The sequence below is a fragment of the Lampetra fluviatilis genome, chromosome 31 (genome assembly GCF_964198595.1).
Source record: "Lampetra fluviatilis chromosome 31, kcLamFluv1.1, whole genome shotgun sequence".
NCBI classification, from domain to species: Eukaryota; Metazoa; Chordata; class Hyperoartia; order Petromyzontiformes; family Petromyzontidae; genus Lampetra; species Lampetra fluviatilis.
Window position 1 is genome coordinate 6,036,315 of NC_136305.1, and position 12,944 is coordinate 6,049,258.

Genomic DNA, 12,944 nt, shown 5'->3' on the forward strand with positions numbered 1-12,944 from the left:
GTAGGGCAAACTCTCATCTATGAAGGCAATTACGATACACAAGCGACAAGGCATGCAACACGAAAGTCCGTTGTCTGCCGAGAGCTGATGTTATAATACCACGTGGAATTAAACCTAGGTTCCCCAATATCATAGCATCGCGCTTTTGTCACGAGGCACAACACTACTCTGCTATAATGGAGAAGGGTTATTTTCCGAAACGCCATCTATTTATTTTCCTTTCAAGGCCACACACACAGTGTTATTCACACACGAGTTTGAGCTGTTGTTGTTGTTGTTAATTGTGATTGTACACCACTGCCAACGCAGCAGCAGCATCATCACCATACGATTTATGTTTACAAATACAGAGACCGCCATTCCGCCTCCCGTCGTTGTTGGGCAAAGCACCTGGGAAGATCCGCATCAGTCGGGGGTGCTTTGGCTTGGACAATTCCTGACCAACTCTCTCTCCCCAGTGCTGCATGTATATTTACCGCATGTTGAACGTCTTTCACACCGTACGTAGCCGATCGTGCTAATCGGAGGTGCGGGGAAAGGACACCAAACTGAACACAAAAAGGAGTTCTAAAAAAATGAGCTTTCAATCTAGATTCAAAATTGCAAAGCTCCAGTGGTTTCCCAATAACGGAAGGAAGAGCGTTCCAGGCAGCCGCAGAAGCGCGTCTGTGAGCGTGCGATGCGGTGAGCGTCTTTTGTCGATGGTTAGCCAAAAGCCACTGCTGCTGCGAGGATGACGTGATGATGGTGCTTGGCGAGAAGCACTGCTAATGTCCACTCACCTCAAAACCCAAAATTCGCCAAGAATGTCGATGTAAGCGGCGGGCTTTACGATTCCCTAAAGCGGTATCGCTTGATTAATAAAAAAATAATCGTTAAACGGGGTTGAAAGAATCTGTCGCCTACCGATAGAATCGGTCGCGTTTGGCAAGTGTCACAAAAAAGATATCTATTTAATGCCGAGTCAACCTAGGGGAGGCAGGCGCAGAGTCGGTTCAGACATCACTTTGCACCCCCCCCCCTCCCACCAGTGATGTTAGCCATGGCCGGAAATCGAACTGGGGTCACCGGGTTCGTTGCGCAGCACGGAAACGCGAATCACAGCAAGCGTGCTCGACACACACACAGCAAGCGCGTGCCTTCAGAAACACGCCTAACAAACACCACGCACACCCAAAAGTAATACTACTACTAATACTAGTAATGAGCCCAGGAGCGCCGTGGGTCGTTCATCTCACTCCAGCTTCTCTTCCTGTTTACCCCTTTCGCGCAAGGGGATCACAAAAGTCGCCTTGGAAAGCCCTTGTGACCGTCGGCATTTTTTGTTTCTATCTTATCTCAGCCTCCCACCTCCAAAGGCAACTCTCTTTCGCCGCCGGTCCCGACGGCTCTGCGCTGCTTTGCCGCTTGCGCTAAACGACACGAGGGCTCTCTTCTCGCCGCACTTCTGCAGCAAAAGTCAACGGTCGGGAGCTTTTGCACGTGGGTGGGTGTGTGAGAGTGTGGGGAGCGCTGGCGCAGCGGTTAGCGCGCTGCGCTATTAACCTGGCGACCCCGGTTAGATTCCCGCTCACGGCCAACACCAGTGACGATTATCTGAACAGGTCCCGGGCCTCCCCCTAGGTCGACTCAGCCTCAAATGAGTACCTAGTCCGTTGTGTAAACATCGCCACTAGGGAGACAAAGGCGGTCAGCCGGGCGTTGTGCTGGCCACTCACCCCCCTCGTGTCCCTTGCCGGCCTTCATATGTGCTACTCGATGACCCCAACAGTCTGTCGAGGCGACACGGGGGATCTTCGTTTTCCGCTTTGTCTTTGGAGTGTGGGGAGTGGTGGCGCAGCGACGAACCCGGCCACCCGAGTTCCAATTCCAGGTAACGACCAATAGAGAGGCGAAAAGAGGCCTCCCCTAAGTCGACTCAGCCTCAAATGAGTACCTGTTGTGATATGTAAACGAACAAACAGAAATCGCCACACGGGAGACAAAGGCGGCCGGGCGTGGTTGCTGGCTATCACACACCCTCGCTCACAGCACTTGCACAACGGAATGTCCAGACTATACGGAGGCATTTTTGTCTTTGTTGGCTCTGTCAGAGTGAATTAGAACTGCATTAGCACCGCAGTTCCGCCTCTGGCCGTGACACGAGCCCCGCTCCGATCTCCCGTTTCGGTGCCGTTATTCTCATGCCAGCGTGTTTACACAATCCACATCCGCAGGACAACATTAAAATGCCGAAGTACAAATCCGGAAAGTTTTTTTTGTGTTTCGTTTTTGTGTGTGTGTGTAACGCTGTCGCGTCAATGCTCCTAGCGACATGTATTGAGATGATTTAGAGCGGTGTGGTTCTTAACCTTCACTGCAGCCTTGCACCCCTTTGGTTGTCAATCGTAAAAAAAAAATACCACGTTAATAAATGCACAGGGTTTGATGAAACAAAGGGAGTTGCACTTACGTGTCCGTGCTTAATTTGCGTTTCGATGATTTACCTTCAAATAAAATCGAGGCCATGCCTCGCACCCCCAGAAAGGGCATCTCGCACCCTCAGAGGGTGCGTGCACTCCAAGGTGAAGAAGAACCACTGGCTTAGATTGTTTAGGTGATATAAATGTCCTAATGATGGGCCACTTTGGGTGAGTTTATCATTTGTGGCCAGGCCGCTTCTGAACAATAAGTTAATAACTCAGTGGGCTTTGCCTGGTAGGATGGGGATGGTTTAGTGTGGTATTTGTGTGTGTTTGGGTGATGTGTTTACCTTGCTTGTACTTTGCACTGCTATCGTGTTTTTCTGCTGTTTGTTGTAAAGTTTTTATCCCGTGCCCCTTACTGGGCATCTGTGAAAAAATATCTTTATATCTCATCGGATTCCTCCAGCGAAAATCAATATTCTGATTCCTCGCCAACCAGAAGTACGTGTCAGTGTGAACACTTTCTAATAGAGAGGGTAAGGGAGGCGTCAACGCGTGTTTATCTCCAATTCGTATGTCCATGCATCTCTCTGTGACCGTCTGCAGCGTGGGGGTCACGATACATCTCGAAGGACTGCCCCGTCCATCCCTTTTGCCCGTCTGTCACGATAATCTCGTAAAAAAGAAAGATCCATTATGTATGAAACTTCAGTATCAAAGTTGCGTTGCTATTGGGGGGGGGGGCCTAGCCTGTTGAAAACCGATCAAATGATCGCGCTTTAATCAGTTTGAACATTGCGCGGTTCAGGAGGTAATGTTATTACCAACTCATTAAATACTCCTTCTTGGTTCTTTCGGTAAAGTCACGTAGAAGGGAAATAATAAAATAATAAAAATAAAACCTAATAAAATAATTCTCACGACGTTTCGGCCACAACGCAAGCAGCCGTGCCCAGACCTGTCGGAAAGACAGTCGTGAGAATTATTTTATTATGTTTTATTTTATTATTTCCCTTCTACGTGACTTTACTGAAAGAACCAAGAAGATGAATCCCTGCAGTCACGAAAGCTTTAAATCGAAAAATTCATTAAATACTCTTAAACGCACACTGGAAAGGGTTTATGTGTTCCCACTTACTTATTGTTTGCTAGAAAGGCATTGGCCTCGAAACGTCGTCGCAAAGTTCCGAGTTAAATATAAAATAGTAATAAAAAACATGCTTCCGTTTGGATTGTAGGGATATCTGAGTTTATCTTGGCCATCCCTTTATGGGCAGAAATCACGTTCCTCTGAATAGCCACCCGGTGCACGGCGCTGCTGCTGTTGTTGTTATTGCTGATATTAAATATCACGTCTATGAAATAATCCGAGAGACCGTGCTGCTGATGTGTGTGTGTGTGTTCTGCCGTACTGAAGCAACCCTCACACACACACACAGGACGTTCGCATTCCCTTGTAAAACAACAGCTTGTTGCTAAATATGATTAGCGGACTATTTTTGTTGCTGTGTATATTTCAAATATGTGTTTTGCCAGACACGGTCCAGCAGAGCCATTGTTTTTCATGTCGGTTTTTGGTAGATCACCGAGCACTCGATGACATTTATTCCGCGGTGCTGCGAGGATGACCCGTACAGCAAGTAGGGCTGCAGGCCGATCGGAAATGCTGTTGTAGAGATCACACCCGGTGCGTGCGTGTCTGGTCAACCGCACCGTGCGGCGCTTTCATATGCGCTGTTTCTGCGGCCGTCTGGAACGCTCTTCCGCCTTCCGATATTCGGAAACCACTGGAGCTCTTCACTTTATAATCATCTACGTTGAAAAGTAATTTCTTTTGAACTGCTTTTTGTGTTTAGTTTGTTGATCCCCCCCCCCCGCCCGCACCTCTGATTAGCACGGTTGGCTACATACGGCGTGAAAGAAGTTCAACATACATACTACGTCATCGACTAACACTACCCATAGACTCAACATTGCCCATAGACTCAACACTGCCCATAGACTCAACACTACCCATAGACTCAACGCTGAGCCTCATATTAGTACAGTTGCCTACGTACGGTGTTAAAGAAGTTCAACACATATACTGCCCATCGACTAACACTACCCATAGACTCAACATTGCCCAACATTGCACCTCCCATGACCACGGTTGGGGGAGGGGGGGGGGCGAGCCTTCAATGGGGGGGCGGGGCTCAACCGCTCGCTCCCCCCTCCACCGCCCAAACCCTCTGATTCTCCAGGACTGATGCCCAAGCCTCGCTGTCAATCCACTGCTGGATGAGGACTTCCCCCACACGCCGTGCAGGTCGGGGGGAGGCTTTACGTGACCATTACCTCTGCCGGCCACTGCTGCTTGCTGGAGGCCTCGGGGACAGTGAGGTGAGCGAGCGCGAGCACCACGACAACACATTCATACGCTCCGATGGCGTTTGACGACAACGTAGTGAGATAGGGCCCCGAGAACAACCGTTGTATGCGTGGCGGTCGCCCATCCCCAAGCACTGTCCAGGCTCGAAATCCCTGCTCAGCTTCCGAGATTTGAATTTTTCGCGTGATTTTTTTGGTAATTTTGGTAAATTTTCGCGTGATTTTGGTAAATTTTCGCGTGATTCTGTTAATTTTTCGCGTCATTTTGGTAATACGCCTGCGAAAATATTACATTCGGAATGGAGAAATTGTTCCAAATAATACCTTCCTCTTAGACTAACCTTGAGGCTAAGTCAAAATCCACTGGGTAAACATAGAATTATGATTAAATAGTTAACGGTAGAAATTGAAAAAAAATGTAAGTATTTTAAGCGTGGTGACACGGGCAAAACACCTGTTGTGAGTAATTGGAAACTCATGGGAAACGTTGTTTGCGCTCCAAATAACAGCTGCAGACTCTTAGCCAATGAGAAATGAGGGCGGCAGGTGTTTTTAATAAAGTCGATTTAATGTTACACACGGTCATTTGGCATCATAAAACGGCGTGATGCAAATGTTTGGAGGCGCCGGATAGCCTTACCACCGACTAGACCCCGGTTTGTGTGCGAGACTTTGTCAGAGGGCGGTTGCGGGCTCCTTGCAGCCAATCCAAGAGGTTGCGGGATATTTAACTGTGCGCCCGTTTTTTCTCCAACAATGACTGACAATGTGGTCATACCTGTCAACCCACACGGTTTGCCCGCACTATTTGTGCAGGGAAATTGAGTAAAACAATGTTATTCTTTGGTTCTTTCGGTTAAGTCACGTCTAAAGATAAAATAATAAATTAAATAATAGCATATTACGACGTTTCGATTGCAACACAAGCAATCATCATCAGGCATGAAAGAAATAGCAACAAAAATCTAACTAGAAAACTATAGACAGACATACAAGCAGACAGACATCACAAGGACATACAGAGAGAGAACACATCGGCACAAAGAGAGAGGTCGTTTCTGTGACGGTCCCTTAAATATAGAGAGGGGGGCGGGGGCGGAGAGAGGGAGGGGACAGAGAAAAAAGTAGCATATCAATGAGTGGACGGCAACGTGATGCTGCAAGTAAGATGACGACGCGGCACAGCAACGCAAGCTATTATTTAATTTATTATTTTATCTTTAGACGTGACATAACCGAAAGAACCAAAGAATAATTCCTGCAGTCACGAAAGCTCCAAAATTAAGATTAAAACAATGTTGTTTTGTTGTATATTTGTTTGTGTTTCTCCCTTGTGATGGGACTTGGTCGGATGAACGTTGAGGTTGATAAGGGGCACGGGGTAACCGATAATGTCTGAATTGGTCTGTAATAATAACTGATAAGGGATGGACAGGTATGATGTTTTCCAAATAACACGAATACGTTTGAGGGCTATGCTGCCGTGACGTTAATGGGCCAGCACGCACTGAACTTCCAATACAGAGTGAAATAGTTTATCAGAATCAGAACAATTATTTATTCTGGAGAAATCCGATGAGCCATAGAGCTATTTTCCACGTATGTCCGGTAGGTAAGCTACGCGGAACCTGCAGAGGTCGCAAACGGGTTTTGATTCCTTACCCGTACCCGTACCCGGCCGCACCAGGGTCGCAAACGGGTACCCGTACCCGTACCCGGCCGGGTACGCGTAGCCGGGTATCGAGTAGGGTACGGGTATCTGGTACCCGGTTGCGACCTCTGCGCGGAGGTGGCGCTGCACGTGGCTGCCTGTGACCCACCGCTGTGTGGAGGCAGCAGCAAGGGTTGGTGGATCACCGCACAGATAGGCGGTGAATCTCCCTTCCCGCGGGTGTCCAGGAAGTGCCCTACCCTGGCCCGCCAGGAGACGTCAGTGCCCCGAGTGGGCTAATCGCCACCTGTTTTCCATCTGCACGGGGATAGAGTGTTGCCCCCTCGCATGAGTGTATTTTGTCTGGGTGCTCCGGTTTCCTCCCACACGTATGAGCACACTCATCATTATTCGGCTGAAAACGAATACAATAAAAAAATAACCCAATACAGGAACCCTCTTTGAAAAAAAAAGTCCTGCAACTCGGTGCAGATCTCCTGAATAATCAAGTAAATGTGAAAAGTCGATTCGATCTCCCGGTGCGGCAGTTGAGGCTACGGTGCAAATTTGTTTAACTCCACGTCCCGCATTGCCTCTGTCCACCCAACAGCCTGAATGAGTGCAACACCACAGCAAGTCGATCGTTTAGCTGCGTGTGGTGGGGTACAGAGTGGGTAACCCTACCTCTTCCAATACGTCTCACCAGCGTGGAAGAGTAGGTCAAACAATACCCTCTAAAGAGGGGGGGGGGGTGGACGGGGCTGGCTATATTAGAGCTCGCTATAACGGAGTGCCCTTCCACCAACGGTGGTGTGAGCGGGAAATTGCAGGGCCGCGCCTTTGACCTATTTGTGTTTTTATTACATACAGCCCCGTTCAGGCTCCTGCGGCGAACGGGAAGCCCTGGATCTGCGCGCAGTCGGTCGCACTCGGCAAACCGCGCGCTCTACTTGGCGTGGAGTATACAGATTCTGACCCAGAAAACGCAGAGCGTTCAGGAAATCCCAGCCTCCCGTTTGAAGGGCTCTGTTGTATAACAATCGCAGGCATTTTTTTGGTCCCCACGGCCGTGGATAGAGAACGGCGAAAAACGTCGCAGGAAATGCACGAGAGCGGTGGAAATAAACCGGACCTCTCGAACGGCGGCGCACGGACAGACTCCATCAAAACTTTTACAACACGAGGTGAAGAGTAAGGGCGAAGCCCTGCAATTGCTTGCTCACCTCGACTGCTGGTGGAAGGGCCCCTAGAGAGCCGCCCCTCTCCCATCCCCCTCCCTCGAAGAGGGCATTTAGCCGACTCATACGCGACCCAATACAAACCAGATGGTGCCCAAACAAGTGAGTCGAATCGTGACGATGAATTGAATCTCTGAGATTGTGTTGAGGGCGGTGTCATCACATATGCTTCTTCTTTCATACGGCTGCTGGTGTAGATGCATAAAAACGTCGACAATTTTTGCATTCAGGTGGTCAAGCTCAGATAACCGCGTCAGAAGCAGCGGAATGCGTCGCTGTGATGTCTCCCATGCATTCGTGGATCGGGGACATTTCGCCGTTCGACGTTGTGTGTGTGGTCTGTTCTGGACGACCATAGTCGCACACTGGGGAGTTTTTAATTTTCCATTTGTGCATCAGATATCCGCATCTGCCGTGGTTTGTGCGGATGCGGTTTAGGGTGGACCATGAGCTCCGTCGAAGGTCACACCCAGGGATCTGCAGCGTTGGGCCTTTGAGGTATTTGTTTGCGGGTTCTTTTGAACTCCATTTAGCTCTCCAAAGCTTCACCGGGGTTGAATCCGCATTGTTTAAGGTTGCACGCTGATGAATGAGCATGTCAAGACTCTCCCTGTGGATTGTGGGGAATGAGCAAAGAAGACATCGATAACGGCTCAGCTCTGAAACTGCGTGCTCACGCCCCTGCTGGCAGAACGCTCTCCGCAAAATGGAGTCCTTCTGCAAGAACGTTCTGGAACAAAGCGACGCATCGTTATGTACGCACGTTGAACTTCTTTCGCACCGTACATAGCCAACCGTTCTCATCAGAGGTGTAGTGTTGAGTCTATGGGCAGTGTTGAGTCTATGGGCAGTGTTGAGTCTATGGGTAGTGGTGTTAGTCTTTGGGCAGTGTGTATGTTGAACTTCTTTCGCGCCGTACGTTGTCAAACGTGCTCATCAGATGTGCAGTGTTGAATGAATGGGCAGTGTTGAGTCTATGGGTAGTGGTGTTAGTCTTTGGGCAGTATGTATGTTGAACTTCTTTCGCACCGTATGTAGCCAGCCGTGCTCATCGGACGCGCGGGGGAAGAACAACAAACTAAACACAAAAATCAGTTTTAAAGAAATGAGTTTCCAATTTAAGAAATGCGTTTTCAATCTAAAAGTCCTGCAAGAGTTACAATTGTATTAATTGCACAGTATTATGCCACGATGCCGATTGTCCTATTCGAATACAATTTTGAAGAGGACAAAAAATCAAGCGTGATATGAAAAAGGACAGCGGGTTCCGCTTTGCGCCACATCTTGTCAGACCTCCGAGACGCAGCAGGGCTGATCCTACGTAGTGCTTGGGATGGGCGACTTTCATGAACCACAAATTAGTAAAAATTTTGACTTTAAACTTTCGTGACTGCAGGAATTCATATTATTTGTTTCTTTCGGAAAAGTCACATATAAATAAAAATGATAAAAATGAAAATAAGATTTTTTTTTTTAAGTATTTTTATTTTATTAGTTATTTTTTTTATTTCACGTGACTTTACCGACGGAAACAAAGAACACAAATTAATTTGTTGATGCTACTGCCTCGTTGGCAGTGGCCCACAACACAACCAACAGTAGCAACAACTCAACACACCCGTCAATAACATCGTGACTTTCAAAGAGGAAATGTATATAGTAGCTGACGTTTTGGATAATGACCCTTTCTTGTAACTCAATTTTTACCCACTTTCCAATGTCGTATCGACTGCAAACTTGGTATACGTATGTCATACTGATGACAATACCATATACCATATTCTATTATTAAACAATCTTTTTAATATGTTATGTTTCGCCTTGGGTCTAATTGTCTACGCTCAACTCACGTTGCCTGTAAATCACCACGGTCGCTTACGTTATGGCAAGCGTCGGGGCCACTTCCTGGAGTCGTGGAGTTCTGCCATTACTCGTACGGTACATTTAATTAAAGCGTATTTAAAAAAAACCATTTTTTTTAATATTACTTATTCAGAGCAGCACGTGAAGGCCAGAGAGGCATAGTCAGCAGGTTATTATTGTAAGCCGTGTCGCAGCACAGCACAGCATATTTTGTTGTGCAGTACTTCTATGCTCCTACGTATATTCTCCCGGCCGCCTTCACGAACCCGCACTGAACAGCAGTCCGGTCGAACATACACTCCCAACGGGCCGCACTGCGCGGGGAGATTTATTTATCCAGCAGTGGATTGACAGACGGCTGTGCACGTGCACAGGTAGCAGACTCGATCACCGCGGTGCAAGGGTGTCACAGTCGGGTTTTTTTTACAATCGGGTTTAATTGTCTTTTTATATTAAACCCGATCATCTGAGATTGGGGGAAATCCGGTGTAATTGGTTCTAATTGCAGAACCGCTCTTCGCCAACTTCTCAACGATGGGCTTCATCCATTCCAAGCTAAGGAACTCACTGGCGCCCACGATTGTGGAGAAGAAGCTCGTGTTCATCACGACCAACCTGCCCGCCGCATTCTACGACTACCCCGTGCCCGACGGCCCCCCGAGTACGACAGCAGCACCGACGAGGAAGAAGCCTAAGCCTTGGATCAGAGTTTCGTATTCATTAAACCAGGTTTTAATTCTCCTAAATCTGGTTTAATTGTATTAAGGAAAAAAACCCGATGCCTGCCGCTGGAAAATCGGGGTTTTTTCCACCCATGGCGCGGTGGCATCATAAAAGCGCCACGTATCTACGAGATGAGCAACGAGGGGTTCATCTTCTTGGTTCTTTTTTAAAAAAGTTTTGGGTTACATCCTCCTAGATCAGGGGTCGGCAACCAAAATAACAAGAAGAGCCATTTCTTTCCAATTCGGTACAAAATTCAGTATTTCAAGAGCCGCAATGCATCTGAGTACATACTGTACATACGTACATATCGTCAAGAAGCAGCCCGTAAAGAGCCGCATGCGGCTCCGGAGCCGTAGGTTGCCGACCCCTGTCCTAGATGAAGCCTCGTGACAAGCTGTAAGACCGCATCATCGGAAAACGCACGGCAGTCAGCCGGCTACTCTAGAACGGATTTTTCTTTAACAACACTTGTAATGCAATTGTACTGGTTCATAGATTTTACTGAAGCGCTTTGAAACAAAACAAAAAAACTCATTCAGAACTCCAAAAACAACAAAACTGCAGCCGATTCCTCGTGCAACTCATTTATTTTCCGTTTAATTAAATTTCTGCTAATACGATTTCCTGCCACATTTTGCCAAAGTGCTGAGTCCACTCACGGTGCTGCTCTTCCATCCTTTATTCAGCTCTCTGTGCGGCCCCCCCTCTCCTCGCCCCCGCCCCCCCAAGATTTAACCCTTGACCCAGCAATTTGTCGACGCTGCGATGCTCCCAGATCAGATGTTATAGTCCTCGAGTGAGCGCATCACCCGTGTGCCGTGCACTGCGTGATCCCTTCATGTAGATGCCCGCTTCCACCCCCCCCCTCTCCAAAATAAAATAAACAATTATAAAGTTACATGATCGTGATTGAGGTGCATTCCCGCCTGCTGCTTGCCACGGCGGTGTAATGGTTGGCACAATGGACTTGTTTCCGTTCGATCTCCCTGCGTGGCAGTTAAAACAATGTGGCTGGTTGATCAAATCCCACCGCAAGTTGTCCACCCGGCACGATAACAACGGCTACAGCTCGGCAAGGGCGCGTGTTGGTGGGGTCAAGTGTGGGTACGTGTCATCGATTCCAAGGCGGCCGAACGGCAGTGGCACGAGCAAGGAATTGCAGGGCTGCCCCTCTACCTGTTTACATGTACACAACGCGCAACCTTTACAGCGCGTGGAGTTTTTGTTTGCTCTGTGTTTTCCTTGTTCAACTGTAATCGAAACGCCTGCCAAGATTTTCAATTCCATTCGTTGTCATTCGTTGGACGCCTTCATCCCGCGGTGGATAGACAGCCCATGGCCGCGGATGGTGGTGATGATTATTATTATTCCAAGTGATGTAAAGCTTTCGAATACGTACGAGAAACTCTTTTCTCTCTCGATACAACCATTGAGGCGCTTTCGTGCAGTCACGTAGATGTTTTAGTTTATTTTGTAACCCCCCCCTCCATCCTCACCCCCCCCCCCCCATGATCTCGTGCCACTGTTGAGTTGTTTCACAGCGAACTTTCAGTGGCCCACGCCGACGAGCCCCGAGTGACCTTGTGTTGCCGCTTGGGGGAGTCCGCCGGAGGAAGCTGGGAGCGGGAATTGTAGGAGGACAGCGGAGAAAGACTTAAAAGTGATCGCTTATCGGCGCACGGCGTTTATGATAATGAAATGTTGTTTTTTTAATCTACAGAATGTAGCCTTCGCCTGCTCGCTCGCCACAGCTGGGCGTGCCAACCCCACTGTACGGTCGTCGTGGTCACCTGATTTGTAATGAGTGTTTTTTGTTTTGCTTTTAAATCTCGATCAAACGTCATGCGGACTTTGTAAATTAAGACAAATGCATTTGTGATGCTGCTGCTGCGTTGGGCAGTAGTGCAAACTCCTCCACCCCCTCCCCCCAAAAATATAACAACACAAAACTCAACACGCTCAGCACAAAACTCAACACGCTCAACGCAAAACTCAACACAAATCTCAACACGCCTAAACAACAAAACTCAACACGCTCAATGCAAAACTCAACACAAAACTCAACACGCTCAACGCAAAACTCAACAGAAATCTCAACACGCTCTCGCGGTCAAGCTCCCAGGGCCTCTCCGTGTGCTGCGAAGAAGGCCCGTGGCCCGAAACGTCGCCTATGGTATACTTTCGGATGATCGTGTTGAGCTTTTTGTAGCAGGACCGATGAGTCGAGGTTGCATGTTGATGGGCGATGAAGTCTCACGTAACCTCACAGTTAAAAGTGATTGGGGTGGAGCGGGTGGCGTGTGGGGCGTTAGTGCACAGCCCCATGAGTTGTGTTCCCAACCACGTCTAACATCAGTGGTGAACATCTGAACTGGTCTTCGGCCACCCTGCACCAACCCACACTCACCAGTATGGTGAAGTATGGTCAAACAACTGCCACGACACACGGGGGGAGGGGGTTATTTGACCCTGCGGGGTGAGTGACTGTTATTGTTTATTTCATGTAAGATCTCTTTTAGGTTTAAAATTATATTGCCTAAATTATATTGCTTTGCTTTGCTGATAAACTCAATGACTTGTGTTATGTATCCTGAGTGTTGGGCATTCATGTAAACATGACTTTATTTAAATTGCTCTGATACGTCTTATTGATGTGGCGTATACTTTGTAAATAAATAACAAACAAAAAAC

The 12,944-nt window shown here is 48.0% G+C and overlaps 2 long non-coding RNA genes across 2 annotated transcripts in view; one reads left to right on the top strand and one right to left on the bottom strand.

The window, feature by feature from the left end:
* Positions 1-4,103: 4,103 nt before the first annotated feature.
* On the top strand, positions 4,104-11,160 carry LOC144943583 (uncharacterized). The gene is made up of 3 exons (XR_013639509.1): positions 4,104-4,229; positions 4,649-4,787; positions 10,036-11,160. It is a non-coding gene; the product is annotated as an uncharacterized LOC144943583 (long non-coding RNA).
* Positions 11,161-11,848: 688 nt separating this feature from the next.
* LOC144943584 (uncharacterized) overlaps positions 11,849-12,944 on the bottom strand; it is a 111,744-nt gene continuing 110,648 nt past the window's right edge. The window contains exon 3 of the long non-coding RNA XR_013639510.1: positions 11,849-11,869. This is a non-coding gene — a long non-coding RNA (uncharacterized LOC144943584). The remainder of the gene's footprint in view (positions 11,870-12,944) is intronic.